General features: G+C 45.9%; 1 protein-coding gene across 6 annotated transcripts in view; it reads right to left on the bottom strand.

Annotated features, from left to right (window-relative positions):
• Positions 1–20,760, bottom strand: part of LOC135899351 (uncharacterized) — a 96,419-nt gene extending 75,659 nt beyond the window's left edge. For 4 of the 6 annotated variants that reach the window (XR_010563593.1, XR_010563592.1, XR_010563594.1 and 1 more), the window contains exons 1-2: positions 20,628–20,760; positions 12,773–13,100 (exon numbers count right to left, since the gene is read on the bottom strand). The gene's annotated coding sequence lies outside the window, so the exon portion shown is untranslated. The remainder of the gene's footprint in view (positions 1–12,772; positions 13,101–20,627) is intronic. The other 2 variants (XR_010563597.1, XR_010563595.1) reach the window with 1 other exon arrangement.
• Positions 20,761–21,016: the final 256 nt, after the last annotated feature.

The following is a 21,016-nucleotide window of genomic DNA, read 5'->3' on the forward strand; positions in this document are numbered from 1 at the left end:
TCAACTGACTCCGTTCTAGTCAGCCGAGGTTTCGCTTAGCATAGTCGGTAAGATAAAGAAAAAAAAGTTCTCGACGTCTGATAGTTTGCGGTCAGGTGAAGGTAGCTTACGTATCCCCAATTACACCCCGAAATTTATTATTCACGACTATACATGTTGCCGATAAGAACATAAGTCTGCCTCGAAATACTCGCTTCTTCTTCGACGGAGCACTTACTTTTCCGGTTTGGGTCGTGACTGCTGTTGCTACAGATTCCGTTTACAAGCTCCTCGGATGCTGCACGAGGCGCACTTGCTTTGGTTCCGATTTCTCTTTGTTCTTTGCTGAAGCTACAGCCATAAGCGACCAGCAAGACGAACAAGTTGGTTGCAGCACGGTGTGCGTCTCCTGCGCTAGAACCACATGGCTGTGCCGTTTCGCACCGAGAACGGAAGGAAGCGTGACGCCAGTTTCCTCATTCAGACGGGCATTCCAGTAAAGTACTTGGACGTACTTGGGCGGGAAGCGCTTTTATGTGCGCTTATCTCGTGCTTGCAGAGAGTCAAACGCCTCGCACGCACCTGGTTGCATAGACGAAAAAGTTAAATCATTATTACGCAAGACAAAAAAATTCCCAACATTGGTATTCGCGTAGTGCGCGCCGATGGACGCGCCACTAGTGGCGGCCTTGTGCTGAACACTCGGGAAAGGAGCCAGCCGCGCGTCGTAGTTTGCTGCGTCGTTGATCGTACTTCTCTGTTTTATTCACGTTTTCACAGCAAAATAAGCAACACCCTTCGCATGCGTGGAGTAGCCAAAGCTTCAAGTAATGTCGAAGAATTGTTCCACGGTGGGGCGCTCAAATACCGGCGAAAACGGGCCGGCGATACGGTTCTAATCATTCCCCGCAAAGCCTCATCAGCGGGAGCAACAGTAACAATGGATCGCCGCCGTTCGGCGGGAAGTTTCTTGTTCCTATCCTTTCCTTTGTTGTGTCGGTGTTCTATCCATTCGATCATATGTAGACGAGCAAGCGACGAAGTTCGTCTGCAGGGCAGCATGCGGTTTAAAGGCATTTCAGTAAAGTTCTGAATGCCGTTTGCCGCTTAACTGTTTGCCGCTTCTTTACCGCGTTGCGCTAGCTAGGCAGCACGACTGCAGGATCACATTGTGTTGTATGTAAAAGCTACTGAAGCTTGCAAGAACTGAAGTTGTTGGTTTTATGCGGCCCGTTAAATGCTCGCACCAGCGGTAGCGCACTTCATGTTCTTGCACCTGTTTTATGGGTGGCTTCGCGCACGTTTAACTGTTGCTGGTTGCTTCATGCATAACTGTTGTTGATTTTTTTGAGTTGCGAGGTTTTCACTCTGCCTAGTTTGTAAATGGTCTAAATCACGCTATGTCTTAGTAGAATGATACCAAGCAAGTACGTCTTCAAACGGCAACTCTGGCTATTTTTCGATGTCTACTGATCTTAATAAAATTTCGAATATACGTTTTCTTTTGCACTGTGATTATTTGGGCCAAGCAATATGGCTGCAAGTCATTTAGCTTTCCTGAAAATGAATTTAAAAAATTGGTTGCGTTCCTGTCTCATGACTTTTTACTGGCCACCCTGTGTTTGTGACGTCAGAGTCTACATTGCCACCGTCGCTGAAATCGCCGCTTTGTAGTTCGGAAAATCTGTAAAAGCTCCCTGTGTAGTCAGGAGACATCATCAGCTTCGCTTGTTTGGCGTTAGCGCCATGTGTACTGCGTGTTTACATTATGGTAGTGTAGGACATGACGTCATCGAGTCATCGTGACGTCACACGAAGCAGCTACCCGTTTCGGTTTCGGCAGCTCCTTTATCGGTTATTTAATATGATTGATGAATTTCTAAGCAAATTGAACCCCCCTACCGGTGACAGGACTGTCAATGCCATTTGAAAATGACAGTATCTTAATACGGTTAAAAAATTCCGGAGTTGCACTTTAACAGCTTTATTCTTTTCGCCCGAGGGCATCTTAGATATTGTGGTTTTCTGGGAATGTGTTTAGAAAATAGGTAGTTCAGGGCGAGAATTGCTAATATTTGGTGCATATGGTATTTTTGTTCCATTTTCGTTGGAAAGTTCGCGTCACGCTTGGGAAGTCATCACACCTCGATGCTGTATAAGCAGACCTAACACGCCGAGTGATTAGTTTGTTTCACAACGGGTAGTCCCCTGTTGCATGTGAATTTTGTGCTCAACTGAATTCTTTCTTATTATGCTTGCGCCGCAGAGGACTAAACCCGGTCTTGCCGCCAGCGCTCATCTACTTTGACTGGGGCTGCTCTGCCTTTAAATATATCATGTGGCATCTCTCTTTAGTAATATTAAAAAAAAAGTACTGAAAAGTAGGTCAGACTTTAGCTTTGTAAGTTTCCAAGCAGCTCCCTTGGGGAATTTAAAATGGCAAAAACTGCAGCGGGTTCATCGTATGTTGCAGAATTGCGTCGGCGGTACAGCGCTAATACGCGCTCTTATTAACACGTGCGTTTGGTGAGTTCGTTGACTAGTGTACGCGTTTCCATCAATAAATTCGCAATTACACTTCTTGAGGCGACTTTGACTGCACTTATTCGGCAATGTCACATGTGTTCATCGTCAGAAAGATCACAACGGCATGTGCAAACATCGCACCGTGCAGATTGGTTTGAGATATAAGTTTGCATTAACGACGTGTGCTTATTATTGAGGTGCAGAAGCAGCATTACGGCAAGGGTAGAAATAAAAAAAAGGAACGATAGAGACATCGAACTACTCAACAAAATTTAGTGGCTGGTTAACATGATCTCCACTTCATGTAAATGGGGTTCATGGCGTTTGTCTGCGGGACGCACCTGGCACGCATGTGGACCGGGTTGTCCCAAACACCGGTAACATCGTGTTCATACCCGTTCCCACAGAGTCCAGGGCCTTCCCTGCAGCTGTCAACACAGGAGAAGCGATCTGGCACACGAAAAAAGGAGAAATCGCAGCCGCGTACTTCCGCCATGCTTGCGGCAAAGGGTTGTCGTCTGCTACTGCTCCCGAGCGTACTGTTGGAAACGCCCGCTACGTGGCTATCAGTGCCACCTTTATAGGCGGTGCACTAGGCGTATAGGCTAGACCAGCGCCTCGCTAGACATGACGTTCCTTTTATTATGCATGGTCCTGTCATTCTGTTGTGCATAAACTCAATTCTTACGGTGATAATGCGTGCAATTTGCCCTGCAGTTTCGTGAGACTGCCACTGACCTGTGGTATGATAGCTTGATAGGCACAGTATCGTAACCGCGCCTGCAACGAGGCAAGATGTATGAACCAGGAGATAATTTCATATGTTAATACAGTAAAGACAACTTACAAAATAATAAAATAGACCACATTCATCTTAAAGAGCAATAAAAGAAAGATCGCAGTTTCACCCGAAAGGCGAAGCACTGATTGCGATAGCAAAATAGCAGATAGTTATACGAAGTAAGAAAAGTAGTTTATCGACCATATAAACTTGTAAAGATTCGCTTACTAAGTTATCAATGATATGATATGTAAGCTCGACTGAACTAGGACGTAGAAAGAATCAGACATGCAGAGACAGCGCTGTCTCTGTTTCATTCTATGTCCTCGTTCAGTCGAGCTTACACATTCTATGATGTATTCAAACCAACTAGCCCGCTAATCTGTTTTAACTAAATTAACAAGCACGGTGTCACGCGTGCACAGGTATACATGAACACATCTCACTCGATGGCCGCGTAAACTTGCTGTCAAAATACCGGAGTGAGGAATCGCGGCAGCAGCAGCGAGCGAATTCACCTTCGTACATCTCTTACTTCAATGCGAACGAAACGTCGAAAGCACAGCGCATACGAAGCTACCGGCACTACGCGCTCTCTGCAAATATCGCAGATCGCTTTGAGGATGACGCCCGCTCGAGCGCTCGCTTTGGCCACATCGCATATCGCTCTCAGGATACGGCACCTGCGCGGCCGCGCCGTGAGCAACAGCCGCCGCAGAAGAACGCTTCACATTTCAAATGTGAACGAATCTTCACATTTCTAATGTACGAAGGCGAGTCAAATTATAGTGAACCAACAAACCATGCGCAATAATGGTTCTATTCATTATCTGCGAGGGATGCACGCGGCACAGAGGCATCTTTTATATGAAAAAGTGACACGCAGATGTGAGGATCAAGGTTATTTAATGCTCTCATACACTGGGGTGAACATGGTTGTATGACGTAATGGACACTCCAAAAGTTGAACAACGTGTTGTCGTGAGGTTTTTGACAGATGAAGATGTTTCCCAAAAAGAAATAAGTCGCCGTATGGCTGCCGTGTACGGTGAACATTGCATTTCATTGGCCAGTGTGAAGTATTGGAGCGAACGACTCAAAGAAGAACGTGAAAGCTACAAAGACGATCCAAGACCAGGCCAAAGCCACCGTGCAATCACCCCCAACACAATTCCAAAGGCTGGTTAGACAAGAACGGATGATAAGCATCGATGAATTGGCAGGGCCTGTGAACATCAGTCATGGTTCGAGTCACACCATAATTCATGAGCATCTCGGTTATTGGCCCTTGTGTGAGCAATTGATGCCCAAGATTTTGAACCGCTGCCAGAAGACGGAGAGTTTTGGCACTGCCTTGACTCATCTAATCCAGTATCACAATGAGGGTGACGGGTACGAATCATGGTGCCACTACTACGAGCCTGAAACACGACGGCAAAGCTTACAGTGGAAGAACTTGAATTCACCACCCCCGAGAAAAGCAATGGCCGTCAGTTCGGCCGGAAAGGTGTTCAATTTTTTTTTTCGATCGTCAGGTGCCACTATTGATCGCACTATCAATCGTTTCCGATAGTGTGAAACGTCGGATCGGCTGCGTGTCGTAGTCAAGAACAAACGACGTGAAAAATTTAGGAATGAAGTCGTCTTGCTGCACGACCATGACCGTCCCCACGTCGCTGATGTGGTTAATACAAAACTGGCAAAGTTCAAGCGGGAAACGCTGCAACATCCTCCATACTGCCCAGACCTGTCGCCTTGCGACTTCCACATTTTTCAGCATTTGAAGAAACACCTCAAGGGAATCAGATTCGTGTCAGACGATGACGTGATTGACTCAGTTACAGACTTGTTGAAGCAGCAACCCAAGGAGATTTATGAGACGGGAATCACGCGACTCGTTAGTAAGTGGGACAAATGTATTTGCTCATGGAGACTACTTTTAAATAAAGTACCCCATTTGTCACATAGTCGCATTGGCTCACTTTATTTGACTCGCCCTTGTATATTTTGCCGAACTCCTGCTTTTTATATGTGCTTTGTATTGCGACTATAATTTCGGAGCAATTGCTCACAATACACGACCGGTGACAGCTGCCCCTGGGCGATACATACTAAAAGGACAGCGTCATTGAGATTTTTGTATGGTCGTTGCATATGTACAAAAATGCATAAAAGGTTCTTCAATGACAGAGAGAGAGAGAGAGAGAGAGAGAGAGAGAGAGAGAGAGAGAGAGAGAGAGAGAGAGAGAGAGAGAGATGACAGAAAGGCAGGGAGACTAACAAAGTTTCACTAAAACATTTGCCCTGAACTTGTTAATTTCATGCCCTTCACATTTTTCATATCAGCGGCATGCACTTCTTTGCTGATTTCAAACTGATATAGTTCTAAAGTTTATGTGACAATTCCTTTACTTGTTAAATATACAGAAAACATGGAAGCATTGATATCAGTTATTTCGGGCACAATTTTTGAGACATACGAGTGTATTCTTTTATTTAAAAATATATATTTTGCTCGTCTTGGCAGTGCGTCGCGTTCAAGAATTATTTTGCAGCATCTTTGGCAATGGCAACGCAGTTACGGAAAATTCTATAAGAAGAAGGGCGAGCTACAAAGTGACCCCCCCCCCCCTCCGAACGAAATTTCTGGCTACGCCACTGATATATATATATATATATATATATACACACTCACACACGAGCACGGACATACACGTACACACACATACATGCACACCACTCGCACCCACAATAAAGTTTGCCCTGTATACGGTGGAACAGATGATTTACATTTCAAAATTAATAATAATAATTGGTTCTTGTCGCCCTCTTTCTTATAGCGGAGTTTGCTTTATCTTACTGTCGCTGGCAAGTTCTTTTGAATCGCTTTTCGACCCTAACCCTGGCGAGCCAAGGTGAATTCCCTTGTCAGGAACGCGTCAGGGCTGACGTAGTAGGTATTTTGAGCACACTTGCATAGGACATGACATTTTACTGATGATTCACTGCAAAGTGCACGCACCTAACATGCGAAACGTCGCCTGTCTCGGCGGCTCGCACAAACTGAGGGATCCATCCCGTCTGTCACTTGGCTGATTCGCGCAAGCACGGTACGGGGCGAGCGGCGAATGCACGCGGTCGTGTGGTCAGCTCTACAGCTATGTACTGCTGTCGCATTCAAATACGAGGGAAGGAGGTTTTCACATTATGTGGCAGATGGGGACATCCGTGGCCACTCTTGCGGCATTCAATATGCCCCAAAGCGTGTCGAAAGTGCGCGGAATAAGAGGAAATAGCGCAAGGCTGGGGGTCTCTTCTCTAACGGGCTCGCAGTCTCTACCAGGCTGCGAAAGTATAGCTAGGGAAACAAAGAAGAGATTGCTTCCGCCCCCATGCTTTCTGAAGCGGCGCTAGCATTCCACTCTGATCAAACAGCGCACAGTGGCAGTGCTCCCGTGGCCGCCTATAGTTCCCTCGTCCCTAGTTTCGGCAGCAAGCAGCAGAAAAGCAGCAGCCTGACGCTAGCTCGGTGTCACGATTCGCAACGGCTCTGTTTACTTGCGGATCGATGCGACGCCTTGTCAGTTCGGCCGCGCTCTGCCTGTAGGCCCGGTGACTGCCGGAAGCGTGACCGCTAGAATGGCAGCAAACGGCAAATTCCATTCCCGTCGAACACCGCGAGGAGCGACGGAGTTGGCGTAAAATCCGTCCTGGGCTCCCACAAAACCGTTCAGTGTTCCGCAAGCTGCAGCTGGGCAGGGATATAATACAAAGACCTCATTTCTGACCCTTTCTAAACCATTGTTTTCTCGTCTTTCATGACCGGTTCGGACAATGCCGCTCAAACCGCGCTATTTTAATTGACAGAATCCATCACCTAGCGGGTCCGACGGTAAGAATTGAGCATAGTGTAGCAAAACGAATTGCTTCCCAAAAGCTACGTCACCCCGGGGTCAGGTCATTACAGGCTGAATTTTCAGGGCTGGTCCCAACTGGAAAATGGTTTGTGATGGGCAGGCGCCTGGACTATTGCAACCGATAGCAGTCGTGGCAGCTTATCGCATAAAGGGCGCATAGTCGCCTTTACGTGCGAGGTGTAGGCCTTTTTATTAGCTGCATAGTCAGCCGCAACCTCCGCAGTGCTGCACTGATTTTCTGAGACGGGCCTTTCTCTAACTTCGCGCCACCTTTCTTCATAATACTTTTCTCGTTGCTGCGCGCGTAGGCTATGAATCGGCCGCCGGTCTCGCATGGCCGGAGCGAAGTTGACTTAACGGACGTGTCCATTTGCTTGGCTGGTTTGTTTAACTGCTGTGGGACGGAGGATGGGTGTAGCCTTGCGTAATTGCTGACACTGCCTCCGCTTGCCCACCACCTCCTGTACACGCTCGCTGTCGTTGCGTTGACCTTACCGTCAGTCTTCGCGTTTTTCTTCTGAACAGATCCGGAGCTTACTCAAGACTCGCCCGGCTGTGTGCTTTTGGTGGCCTCAAGTGAAACTCGTCTCTCGCCCGGTTGCACGTGTGAAAGATTTGCTCTCGCATCGGCAGATTCGACCGTCGGGTCGTCCTCCCTGGAAGGTATTAGATGGGAGTCCCGTCCGAAATACGAAGAAATAATCAAGTAGAGGTGACGTGGTAGCGATTGTGATTACTTGCACTGCTTTCCTAACTCAATTTGCTTGAACGCTCTGTTACGCTAACCGAACCGCTCACGTTCGGCTTTTGCGTCTGGAACTACCAGGCCTCTGTGAATTCCTGCACTTCTCGGCGCAAACTTGCGGTGTTTCTGTTATGTTGACCACACTTGCGCTATTGGCCTGCAGGTGGTGTTGGAAGTTTGTGGAAAGGTGCAAATTAATGGCGAAGCAGTTGACATTCAGAAACGCTTGTGCCAGGGTTGCCTGTTATTAACTCCCGGTGCTTCTTATGGTGTACATGACACGTATGAAAAGGAGACTAGAATCAAATAAGTTAGGATATGATCCATGGTATATAGGAGACATTGGTAGGTGGAGCAAGGTATTGCAGGCTTGATGTACGCAGATGACTAGACGCAGCTTTTCCAGGCATTAAGGCTTATGCAAAAGGCGCAGCGCGACTGAGACGGACACAAAGAAACAGAAAACCACATCAAGCCAGGGCAGGCTTGAGATGTTCGTCTCAGACTGCCCGTCTCAGTCGCGCTGCACCCTTTGAATAGCTATGAACCAACTCGGAAGTTTTACTGCAACATTAAGGTATAGTTTGCGATCTTGCAACAATGTTTCCACATAGCCATTATATCTTTAAATCTCGTGCAATGTCGTCTGTCACAAAAGAAGAAAAAGATTCAGCAGAGACACTTATGACAGCTTACATCTGGGAATGCGAAATCAATCTTTTGGGTGAAATGTTCTCGATCGATGTTTTCGACATGCATTAAAGTCCTTTCTGCTGAATCGGTGTGTATTTGTGCATACGTTGGCTACAGGTTGGAAACATTCGGGCCATTTTACTGCAGAAAGATGAATTTTATTTTATGCCTCTTAGTAGGTCTGTCGTGACTGTCTTTTGTGTTCCCTTGCTTCGTCTTCCGAGGCGGGCTACCGTTGGCGACCACGTTTCACAGCTGCCGCAGAGGTAGACGCTTCGGAGTGCATCGCAGTACACACAGCACCGATGAAATCCGAAGAGGAAGTGACGCACGGGAGGCAGCCATAGAGAAAGAAATTCAGCAAGAGCGGACACTTCCATAGAGCCCAGCGGCCCAATTGACTGTAGCGCACCAAGCGAATGGGATTAACACCTTCCGGTTTCAATTTATGTCGGGCGCGTTTTAAAAGCGAGCTGGTACACGCCACACTGGCTCCGCTGATCGGCGCGGCATTTTTTTTTTCGCTTCTACTGCGGAACCACGCGCGGCCTTGGCGCGGTATCCTTTTATTTAGTAGAAATGATTTCGAACGATCTTTACAAGCCTCCACCGAATCTGTGCCACCTGCAATTTCATAAAGCAAACTCAAGACGTCTTCTGAAATTATGAAATGTTTATTTTGCTCTATATAAATGCTCGTTCCGAGCTTTTTGTGCTTTCATCCAAAGTTGTGGCACCAGGTAAGCAGCAGTCGTTGCCGTACGAAGCTCCACCGGACGCCATCAGCTGAAAAGTAAATTACAAGCATGTATTACTTTCGTATATTGACCTAACAGGAATACTACGTGTAGAGGCAAAACGTGCGTAAGTGGTGAATGGGCGGCATTACAGAACATTCACTTTTACGTACATTTCGTAGGGATTAGACGCCTCCCAAAACAATGCCATAAAATACGAAGAAAACGTCTAATTTTAAAGCGTTCGTCCCATCCCAAGGATTATTTCCTGCAGTTTAAGAGCACAAATACACGGGTGACTGCACGTTTCTAAAACAACTTAGCCTCAGTGGACGCGATGGTACGCCAAGTACACACAGGTGGCCACAACACAGGCTCTCAGCCAGACTACGCTAAACGCTCGCAAAAGGCCTTCTAGTCGCATTCAAGACAAATTCGTGGGTGCAAAGCCTGTTTTCAGTCGCTCAGAAGACAGAATTGTCAGGTTCTTGGTGTTTGAGCTCCTCGGCGTTACCTTTTACGCGTCCTGCCGGCGCAAGCAACACACTCCCATGTTATCACTCTTGGCAATCGCTCGTTGCGTTTTCGACAAGCGTGAGTATCAAAAAAAGGTGTACATATGTTGTTACAGGGCCATAAAAAGCGTCACAAACTTGCCCCACTAAAATTCAGTACACGCCAAACTGAACATGGCCGGCTTGCTTTTTTGCTCACTGCTTCACAACCCCAGGCGCGGCGAGCAAGCCTCAGAAGTATCACAAAAAGTTACGAAATTAAATACAATAATTTGGGGGTCGGAGAACGCGTCACGAACTTGTCCCAGTAAGGTTCAGCACGTGAAACTACGGCACGCAGCCGAGCTGCTTTTCGCTAACTGCAGCACAACCCCAGGCGAGGCGCGCGTACCTCAGAAGTATCCCAAAAAGTATCGAAATGCAGTAATGTTGGGGGTCAAGGAAAACGTCACGAACTTGACCCATTAAGATTCAGTACACGCGAAACCGTCTCCACGGTCGAGCTACATTTCACTAACCGTGTCACATAGCTGGGTGCGGCAAGCGTGCCCAAGAACTACCGAAATAAGTTACAGTAATGTTGGGGCTCACAGAAAGCATCGGAAACATTTCCCAGCACGAGTCATTACCTCAGGTGAACTGCGCCAGAACGGCCGGGCTGTTTTTCGCTAACTGCGTCACTAGTCTCGGTTTTGTGCTCTAAGCCTAAATGTGTTTTAAGTGCGTCGCAGACTGTGAAACAAGATTGCTCACCTTGCCGTGGTCCAATATTGCAGTGGTGCCGTGTCGAAATGCAGAAGGAACGCAAGAAAAAACCGGGAGCCCAACAAATGGGCTACGTCCAAAAGAGACGGGTCGCCGAACAGACGAACTTCACATGCGCAGCCGGCCTCGCTCGCTTCTGTGGCGCGGCATGCCACGTCTGGCGCATGACGCATCGTATGGCGCGTCTGGTGTGTCGCTAGCTTGTTGCTAGGTGACGGAAGAAAAATAGGTCGCGAAGTATAAGTTCATTTATACGCAAAACTTTTTAGTTTTAGCGGGAAAGAATAAAAAAATAAAACGTTGTCTGTAAGTTAGGATGGATAGTTGGGCGTGTTGGTTAAGCATGATTTCTGAAGTGAAGGCGCTAAAATAACGGAGGACGAAGAAGAAACACACACACACACAGGGCGCCACTTCCAACAATGTTTAATCAGGAAAAAACGCCACCGATCTATACTAGGAGCGCAATCACAGTTTCTCAGGGCGCATTCGCGTTCAAGTAAAGCAGTTCTTTGCGTGACAGTGATATGGATGCAACACTTACGCAGTCATCAGCTGCTTCAATGATCCTTTTGGCCTCAATTATTAATCTAACCCATTTGTCGCGGCTTCTGGCAACCACAGCGCAGGCGTGGAAGTCTGGCGTACATCTGCAATTTCTACAATGAATTGCCAGGTGGCCCTCCCTCCCATTGTTCACTTTGTTATTGTGTTGCCTCAGCCTGTCATTCAGGCACTGCTCTCTTTGGCCCGCGTACTTTTTACCACAATCTAAAGGAATCTCATAAACAACTCCTGCCTGACAATCTACGTATTTGTTTTCGTGCTTTGTAGCACAGGCCGGTGCCTTGCGGGAATAAGGGTTGGTCATTCGACATAGCTTAGAGAGCTTGCACGGGGCAGAAAACACGACATTTACGTTAGCTCGCTTTGCAATCTTTTTCAAATTATGTGACATGCGGTGTATGTAGGGTATGACAGCAACTTTTTCTTTTTTGCGGGGTGACTCCTGGTCCGGTTGGCGGATTCGCGACTTCTTCAGGATTGCTTCCGCTACGGAGACTAAAACAGGTTGCGGGTAGCCTGCCTCTTCCAGGCGGTCAATCTGCTTAAGAAAACTCGCCTCAGCTCGATGTGGACAGGACTTCTTAAAAACATTCAGCAGGCACATGTTGGCAATACTGCGTCTAACTAGCTTAGAATGAGAGGAACTAAAAGGCAGCAGAGGTTTAGTAGCGCGAGGTTCATACTGCCAACAGACGTGGTTACTTGCTAAAAACAATCTAAGATCTAAAAACCTGATGGAGGAATCTACCGAAAGTAAAGTTCGTGGGTCACTTCAATGGGGGATAAAGTCTGCCTGAAGGTTGTCAATGTTTGACTAACGACCAAGTCGGCGTCACTGCAATTTTTATCTACCAAAATTAGGAAGTCGTCAACAAATCTAAAAACTTTGACTACGCTACTACCCTCGAGACTGCTAGAAATGGTTCTGCCAGCACGAGCTAAAAATAAGTCACTCAGGATCCCTGTGTGTGTGTGTGTGTTTCGTCTTCGTCCTCCGTCATTTTAGCGCCTTCACTTCAGAAATCATGTCTGTAAGTTCATTTCACATTCTTTTTTTCCCGATGTTCGCGTCAACTAACGGATGGGATTAACGCTAGGCGTGACGTGTTTCCTGTTGCCAGTCTTCGCCGAGTGTCCCCTATTGAACTCGTTAAAGCTCGTTAAACAGTGATGAATGTGATCCAACGTTTTCCTTAAGAGCAGTCTCTGTGCCGCTGTTTAGTCTCTTGTTATTTCAGCACGTTTTAAACACCTACGCGCCCCTCTTAGCTTGACCCATCGTTGTAAACGTGTTAGCTGCTATTCCAGAGCATGACTGCCCGAGGTGATGCGAAAATTCGCATTCAGCACATATAACCGTTTTTAGATCGGTAGCCAGCGCCTTATGACAAGAAATGCAGCTATCATCTTTTTCCATTGTGCGCAGCAAACTCATAGAAAAAAAAAAAGACAGCCAGCCCAGAGACTAGCCTACAAATCTGGCGGCAGTACGGGCAAACTTCGTCGAAAGAATTCCTGTCGAGACAAACACGACGAGTATCACTCACCAGGAGAAGTGCAGAAGTCTCTCGAGGCTCGCCGTAACTGTCACTGAAACTGCCAGCATGTGTTGTCACCTCGCAGGCAGCAGCCAGGAACGACCACTACAAGCGAGCAGGGCGTGGAGGCAGACTCTTCTGCGTTGATCGAGCGGCAGCCCGCAGAAACGCGCGTGCACTAGCGTTGACCGAGGGTAGCGGCATGCTGGGGAAGTCTTGCCGAAATAACACGGTAAGAGTGCTCACTGGTCGGCAAGCCGAAGTCGTCCAAGTCCAGAAACAACCGCCGTCGCAACTGCCAGCATGTTGTCGCTTCGCAGAGAGCAGCCAGAAGTGACTAAATCAATCAATCAATCAATCAATCAATCAATCAATCAATCAATCAATCAATCAATCAATCAATCAATCAATCAATCAATCAATCAATCAATCAATCAATCAATCAATCAATCAATCAATCAATCAATCAATCAATCAATCAATCAATCAATCAATCAACGAAATATGTTCAATAAAGTGCCCAAGAACAAGTTGAAAGGTCTTAATAATAATAATAATAATAATAATAATAATAATAATAATAATAATAATAATAATAATAATAATAATTGTTGCAATCTTACAATCTTCGTACATCAGAAGCTAGGCGCGTCAAAGCCAAGGAAGTGGCTTGCGTGTCTTGGGCCGGCACGTCGGCTAACAAAAACAAAATGGGAACACGTGCAGCAATGAAAAAAAAAATCTTTATTACAAATAAGCAATTTGTACAGATATCCTTGCTCGGTTTGCTGAAGCCTTCCGTGGGCTTGTATGGCAGAAACCTGGCAGTCAGGGCAATGACTTCTGTAATCTTATTACAAGGTAAACGTACTGAAACTAAAAAAAAAACAAGAAAAAGGCGTCGCAGGTTTATCAGGTAAACATGCCAAGTAAACAACACTTAAATGTTCAGATGAAAACGCGTAGCCCGCAACAATAATTTAAATATATATGCTTATTGATTAGGAATCGTACTCCGTATTGCTTCTTATCTGGCCGACATTTATAGCAGACGACATGGCGGTTATTCAGCAATCTATAAGCCTCACCGGTTCTTCTAATCTCACTAAGGCCGATGATATCCCGAACAATGTCTGATAGTTCCTGAAAGAGTCCTGCTAAGCTAGCCTCACTCGACAGAGTTCGACAATTAAAGTTTACAGGGTCAGTTTCCATTGGCGGCCTGTCCGTACCCAGAGATTCTAAGCACCCTTTGCTGCGTTACAGGTCTGGCCGCCGCCTTAGTCAGGTAATAATAATAATAATACCTGTTTTTGCAGTCGCAAGCATCTAGGACAAAAAATTTTAAATAGCGCAGTCATGGTCAAAGTGCAAATATTATAGAATTAATGGCAAGAAAGTGATCTGAAACAGACATTTTTAATACTGGCAGGGACAAACGCATCATAGCCTCAGTTGCCTTTTGCGCCATGACACCCTACATAACTAACAAACTTTTTTCACTATAAAATCTCATTATGACGGAGCAGTCTGGGTCTAAGTACCCAGGCAAGCTTAGTTGAATATCCATAACGGAATCTAAATTGTTTGTATTAAAAACGTTAAAAATATCCAGCTATAGTTATACAGACGAACGTGGATTGGTTCTTGAATTACTTCATCAAAAAGGGAAGGATAGAAATCCGTCTGTAATTAGAAATTAAACACTTCTCACCTTTCGCAAGCCCTGATCCGTTCTTAGCGCGCTGGGAAATACACCAGTTTCAAAAACTAGGTTAATTAAAAAATCGATTTAATGTCGCATTCACAATAAAATAGAGTTCCGTAAAAAGCGGCACATGACGTCTGCGCCACCACTTACTGCTGCTGTACAAGTACCTCGCTTATTTGAAGATTATATATTTATCGCATTTTAGCAACCGTGAATACCGAGCATTACAAGCGTTACGCCATACTCATCGAGACATCTCAACGAGGAAATTACTAGGAGTTTTTTTACAACTCCGATGCATTGCTATGCAAGCAAGGGTGCCAGCGCCAGCTGTGCTATCCCCCCTCCCCCGCAATTTTTTTTTTCTGCGAGAGACGCCATTGTCGCCATGAGCCACCGCGTGTGGTGGGGGGGGGATGCTAAATCGCGACGTCGTAAGTTTCCATCCACTGTTTATCCGCGAGCGGGTTGCCCGCCGTTTTGCGGCACCGAACTGGGTCAACAACAGAGGCCCAACATGAGCGCTAATGAGGGCTCGAGTGGCTGCTGTGACGTCTAGGTGCCATGTTCGATTATCGGCTGAGTGCGTCTGAGCTCGCAAGTCACGCGCACGTGTAACGCACACTCGCTTCCGGACGTGTAACGCATAATCGCTTCTGGAGCGCGCTGCGCAGACGGAGCCTCCTTATACAGCTTTCGCGCCTGCGTCTTCTTGCGGCGTCATTTCATGGCGTGACATAATGAAAAGGAAATGAACGCCGGCCAGGAATTTCCATATCCCGCGCCTTTTTCTCGTCTGCATGAAAAGGCAAACTCTTTCAGAGCGCGAACGACTAGTTTTCTTTTCTAACCTGCGGTTACAGGACATGGGGACATTGATGGGATACAGCGTATCCGTCGATTCGCGGCTCGGGAGGTGCCGCTGTTCTGCTTAGCTTAGTAGAAACCTTCCTTTTTGTGTGTAGTATGCGAACGGAGCTCAGAGCACCGTGCGGTTTTCTTTCTGAACGCAAATGGCGCATCTTAACATTCTATGTAGTCCTTTTCGTCGGGTCTGGCAACCAGCGCGCTGCGAGCCTTTCCTTCTTTCTGACGCTTGTACGAGCTCGGCATGTGTGCGAGCCGCCGCAGTGCCGCTAAATATATGTTGCCATCGCGCGGTGTGCAGCAATTTGGAGGTGTTTTATTTCATGTAGTGAAATAATTACACGTGATGCGAGCTCATACGAGGTCGTCGGGGAACCACTGCGTGGTCTTTCGCTTCGTCAATAATCAAAGAACGAGAAAATTGATGGCTGCGCGAACATGTGATGAGCGTCACCAGCCGCGGGGTGTGCGTGGTTATTAACTGCACCCACTGCACCGGTTCCCACTCGAAGAGCAGCGGCGTCTGTGGATTGCTGGCATAAATAGCCAAGACACCGCACTGTGGCCGCTTGCCTCGTGAATTGAAACAAAACAGTGCATACGTGTGAATGAAGTGCACGCCTGGACAGCCGCGAAACATGAAAGCGCTAATCGTGAACACAGTTTCGACAACTTCCGGTAATATTCTCAAGTATTTCAAATCCGCAGTGCTAGGTGGAAGTGGGCCTTCTGCATGAGGCCGATGGCACGGCTAAACTCGGCGATCAAGATGGTTAGTAAACCAATAGTATGCATAAAACTTGTGTTTAACACCGGATCGTTGCCAATTAATGCCATAATATACAATATGCTCTGCAAAAGAAGATGCCACGACTTTTTGCCATGACACGATTTCTGCTTAGATCGTTACACGTGCGCCGGATAGGCCGGGCGATTCGAATACTTAAGAGGAAGCTTTATAGCTCGGATGCTCCTATCTAAATATATGTGAAAGGAGAATTCATTTTTCTGGGCAACCGCTGCACCAAATTTTCCGAGGTTTGTTGCATTTAAAAGAAAAGCGTAAAAATCTAGTGACTGTCGGTTTCCAATTTTTGACTTAGATCGTCAATTTTTTATTAAAAATTGGCAAAAGGTCGAAAATTTTCAGAAAACGAAACTATTAAGTTTACAACTCTCTAACTCACCAAGAAAAATGATATCACGATTCTGTGAATTGCATCCGATAGTAAATATAAAGCGGACAAAATTAATGTGTTACGCATGAATATTAAAAAATTTGTAATATGGAAATACAGCTTTTGCAGAACCCTTGTACACAACGTAACAAATTCATGTAAGATATAAATTGACATATCGAATTTGTCCGCTTTGAATTATCTAATGGATGCCGTTTACAGAACCGTGATATGCGTTCTTGATGCAGAGCTGTTAATTTGTAAACCTCGTGCTTCTATTTTTTTGAACTTTCGAATTTTTGAAAGTTCTTTTAATAAAATTCAGGCCCTAAATCAAAATTCCGCTTTCAACAGTCACTAGAAATTAACTTTATCTCTCAAATGCAACACATATAATTAAAATAGATCCAGGGGTTGTTTCAGAAAAATGGTCTTGCGTTTTACATGTATTTGAATAGGCGCGTCGGAGTTAGGCTCGAGTTAAAGCTTGCTCTTAAACAGAAAAATCTGTTCTCATTGCCCTGAAGAGTGTGCGGCAATGCTGTTATCAATAATTAAAACTGTTCTATTCTTGGGCAAAAGCCGCGTCTAACAAACTAGTCACGCAATGCACCAACGAATAACGTATGCATTTTGAACGGTTTGCAAAGTAAACAGTAGAATGGCGCCCACATTGTCACGATCGCCTCGTATGCTTCTTGAACTACTCACTGCGGCTAAACTGCAGCGTAGGCGAACTACAGGAAAACTGTTGCAACAAGTGCCCATTCAGTACACATATTTATAGAAACACACAAATCATCTTCGGAATCTCCGGCAGCAGAATCTCCGCCCATGTCTACTTAAATCGCTTCAGCACGTGTCAGAGAATCATTTACAACTTCAAGGACGTCACGTAATACAAAGTATACTGTGCCAGTTGGAAAGCAACCACCAGGAACTGCAGCCGCACGTATACCCGTTATATAATACAGAGCATTGTCCGATGCGAACCAGCATGGTGGCGAAATCCAGCCCGCTCATAGACGCCGTTGCGTGTGTAACATAGAAGCCACTTGATAAAACGGTTTGGATACCCTTAATTCTTTCAAATCTACGAGTGCATCACTTATGACTGGCGCTCCACATCTCGACACTGCTGGAATGCGCAAATTGCCTCGCCACTGCCAAGAGTGGGGGAGCAAAGTATGCATTTGCTGATGCCTAAAGCCGTGGCCGCTCACTTTGCCACGGTCCGCGCGTACGGCTCTTTTGCACGAAGCGCGGTTCAGAGCGCCGCAATGCAGTAGCGCATGAACGCAGTCACGTGGTTTTATTTTATATTTCGCGGGCTTTCTTTAAACGCCGGAAAAAAATCAACACGCAGCATGTACGTTGCCACAAGAAATCGGATCAGTCGTTTTGAAATGCTCTCTACAACGTAACCGCACTTGGCCCTAAAGGGAATGATAAAAAAATGCATAATTGATCTTAGTTAACTAATTAAGCGCAATATAAAAAAAATATCCGAAGGAACTCCACATGACGGTAAACCATATGTCATTGGTTTCATTCAATTGCGGTTAACCACTTTCTTTTAAAAATCCTTGGCTCAAATTACGTTAAACACCCCGTTCGACAAGGTTGCCCCCCGTTTCGCACTTGCGCGCCGTTGGGCACATGTACCAGCACTGCAGACAGAGTCCCGATCAGCTCTGTCGTACACTGTGCACGAGGTGAGCCTCGCGGAATATTTGCACTTCTCGCGTAATCTCGCCAAGCACGTACACTCGGGTTTGTGTTCATCGCGGGGTTTTCCGACTATCCACGATGACTACGTGGCTGAGAGATTCCGCTACGAGGTAACCCACGTTGCGATTCCCGGCCGCTCAGAGAACTCGTGTTTCGACATGTTCGTTGAGGCTTAACCTCGAAACCTCTTTATTTTCCCAAGACGAGCAACAAAATGACTAGCGCCGTTTGTTTTCCCTTACAAAAATTTTTATAGAAAGTCCATAGACAGTCTATAGACATTTATTTAGACGAGTCTAGTCTATAGACTTATAACCAAGTACTGGCTAATGGCTTGCCAGGTACTGCCAAGTACTTGGCAAGCCACGTACTGCTTAGCTAAGTACTGCTTATTACTTAGCCAAGTACTGGCTAAGTAATGGCTTGCCAAGTACTGCCAGTACATAATATTTAGATAAAACGAATAACACGTCAGTCACTTGACATGCAGTATTAGATTCAACTGACTTGAATCCCTTGTTTAATAAAGCTGACAAGGGCTTCGGCAAGTTCGTAATTGATGGCCACACGAGTACAGCACGGAAGACACAGAGACACACGTAAAGCGAATGCAACAATGTGAGGGAAAACTATACAATGAGTTATTTTTACGGTTCAATAGTAGTTTACTATATAATTTGCTGTCATCATTTATGCCTCTAGTTAACTTTGTTTACCTCTGACTAAATACTACAGGACAATATCAATCAGTACCATTATGATGTTTCGTTAAATTACAATATGATAAGCAGTTAGACAACCGTAATGGTCGCCGGTGCCAGCAACGGTACGTTTTGTTTCAAGACAGGTTCATGTGACACACAGTGTACTTATAAAAATAAAAGAAATGCGAGAATCCCAAACGATTCCTATAACAATAATTGTTGAAACAAAGATACCCGGCTGGACTGTGCACATTTTCAGGTGTTAATGCAATATGCCCGCGCCTAACGAACATGCTCAGCATACTGGCTGCAGTTTTGAACAATCGCGTTAAGATTTGCACTTTATTTCCGCTTAGAACAGCCTGCAATGTCTATTTCCTCATACTTCGAGATGAATACATTTGCCACACTTTCAGTAGAACGCACATGAATGGGGGCGTACTGATCAGGTTACTTATCAACTAAAACATGTTACGATCTCTTAGGTGCGTTAATAAGGGTAGAACAAATGCAATGTCCACTGAATTATTTGAATAATCTGTGCGTTATCTACTAAGAAAAGACCACCAAATTGATAATCTGGCTCTTTTTTCTTTTGTACAGCGCATATAGTATGCAGTCTGTCCAAGACGACGGCACTACATGCAACAGTAATGAAAACCGGAACACTTATTGCGCACGACAAGGGCTTCATACCGTGCATGACTGGCACAATGCGAATCTGCGCCAGCAGCTGCCTAGAGATTAAGAGCACGTAAACTGCATAACCTCGAAGCATCGAAAGGCGCTTAACGCTTTTCATATAGCTCGAAAGATAACTTCTGCTGCTAAACTGTTTAAAAAAAGAGACAAAAAACAAATCTTCCAACTACCGTCAAACGCAATGCCTTCAGTTTGAAACGTGTAAAGGTGCTTCCCGGAGCGACTAATTTATTGTTCTCTAATTTTTTCGGCTAAGTTGCGAAGCTGCGAGTGACTGAGCTTATCGCAGGTTTCATGCTCCAAAAGCGTTTGTGGTTGCATATAAATAGATTGGGTGAATCAAGAGATTTCTGCTAGATATTTCTTCAAGTCTCGTGTTTTGCTTGCGGTAACTTCCCAAAATAATTTAGATTAGTTGCCAGGAGCCTTAAAAATACTGCTACTTTTAAACTATGCGAAGACGGCAGCGCACACACTGCTGATGCATGCCTCGCAAACACGGCCTTTCATACGAGTACGCTAGCAGTTATCCAACTATACGTGTCTGTTTGAAAATACTTGATGCTAACACAATTTCGAGATATATACGTAAAGCGTGTGACGAGAATTTCACTACACATGCGGCGAAGCATTCATCGCGGCCGGATCAAGCGCCACGAAATGAGATCTACCACACTGGCTGCCCAACAGACACAATCCGCTTTGTGGTAGCTCAGTATCAAGTGAAAATGTGGTGTGCTTCCTTTTTTACGCACCTAAACTATAATGGTAAAATGAACAAGCCCGAGCGATCACTCGCCGTAAAACATTCCGTATAGTAGAAGCGAGAACAACAGCGCGTTATGAAACCATATCAACGACAAACCGACACTATACCCGAGTCGCCTGCGCTACATGCAGCCGGTTCGCGCTACGAAATGCGCTCACATAATCATGAGCTATTGACGCAAAACATTTTTGCTAAAGCTTACCGTTCAGTGTATAGTTGACGTGTGATGCCACAAAGAAGACACGCATACACAGGCACTAACGTTCAGGCAGACACCGCACACCGGTACAACCGTTTACGTGCCTGGCGCACTCGTTGAGAATCGGACAGACGGCGCACCGCCGCGCATGCGCAAGAGCTCCGAGCACGCGCAGGAGCTCCGTGCGCGAGGGCGTGCGCGCTCGGAGGAGTGTGAGCGCCTTTTCCTCCTTTTTTTTGTCTCTTTCTCTCTCTCTCTGCGTGCCATGCGCGCCGGAACGGGTGGCTTTTCTTTTCCATTATTCATCTTTTTTCATGGACGAAAGAAATGCGCTGGCAGGTTGTATGACAAACGCTGTGGGCTATCGTATGAGACTGGAACGCTAACATGAA

The sequence above is a fragment of the Dermacentor albipictus genome, chromosome 1 (assembly GCF_038994185.2).
Source record: "Dermacentor albipictus isolate Rhodes 1998 colony chromosome 1, USDA_Dalb.pri_finalv2, whole genome shotgun sequence".
NCBI classification, from domain to species: Eukaryota; Metazoa; Arthropoda; class Arachnida; order Ixodida; family Ixodidae; genus Dermacentor; species Dermacentor albipictus.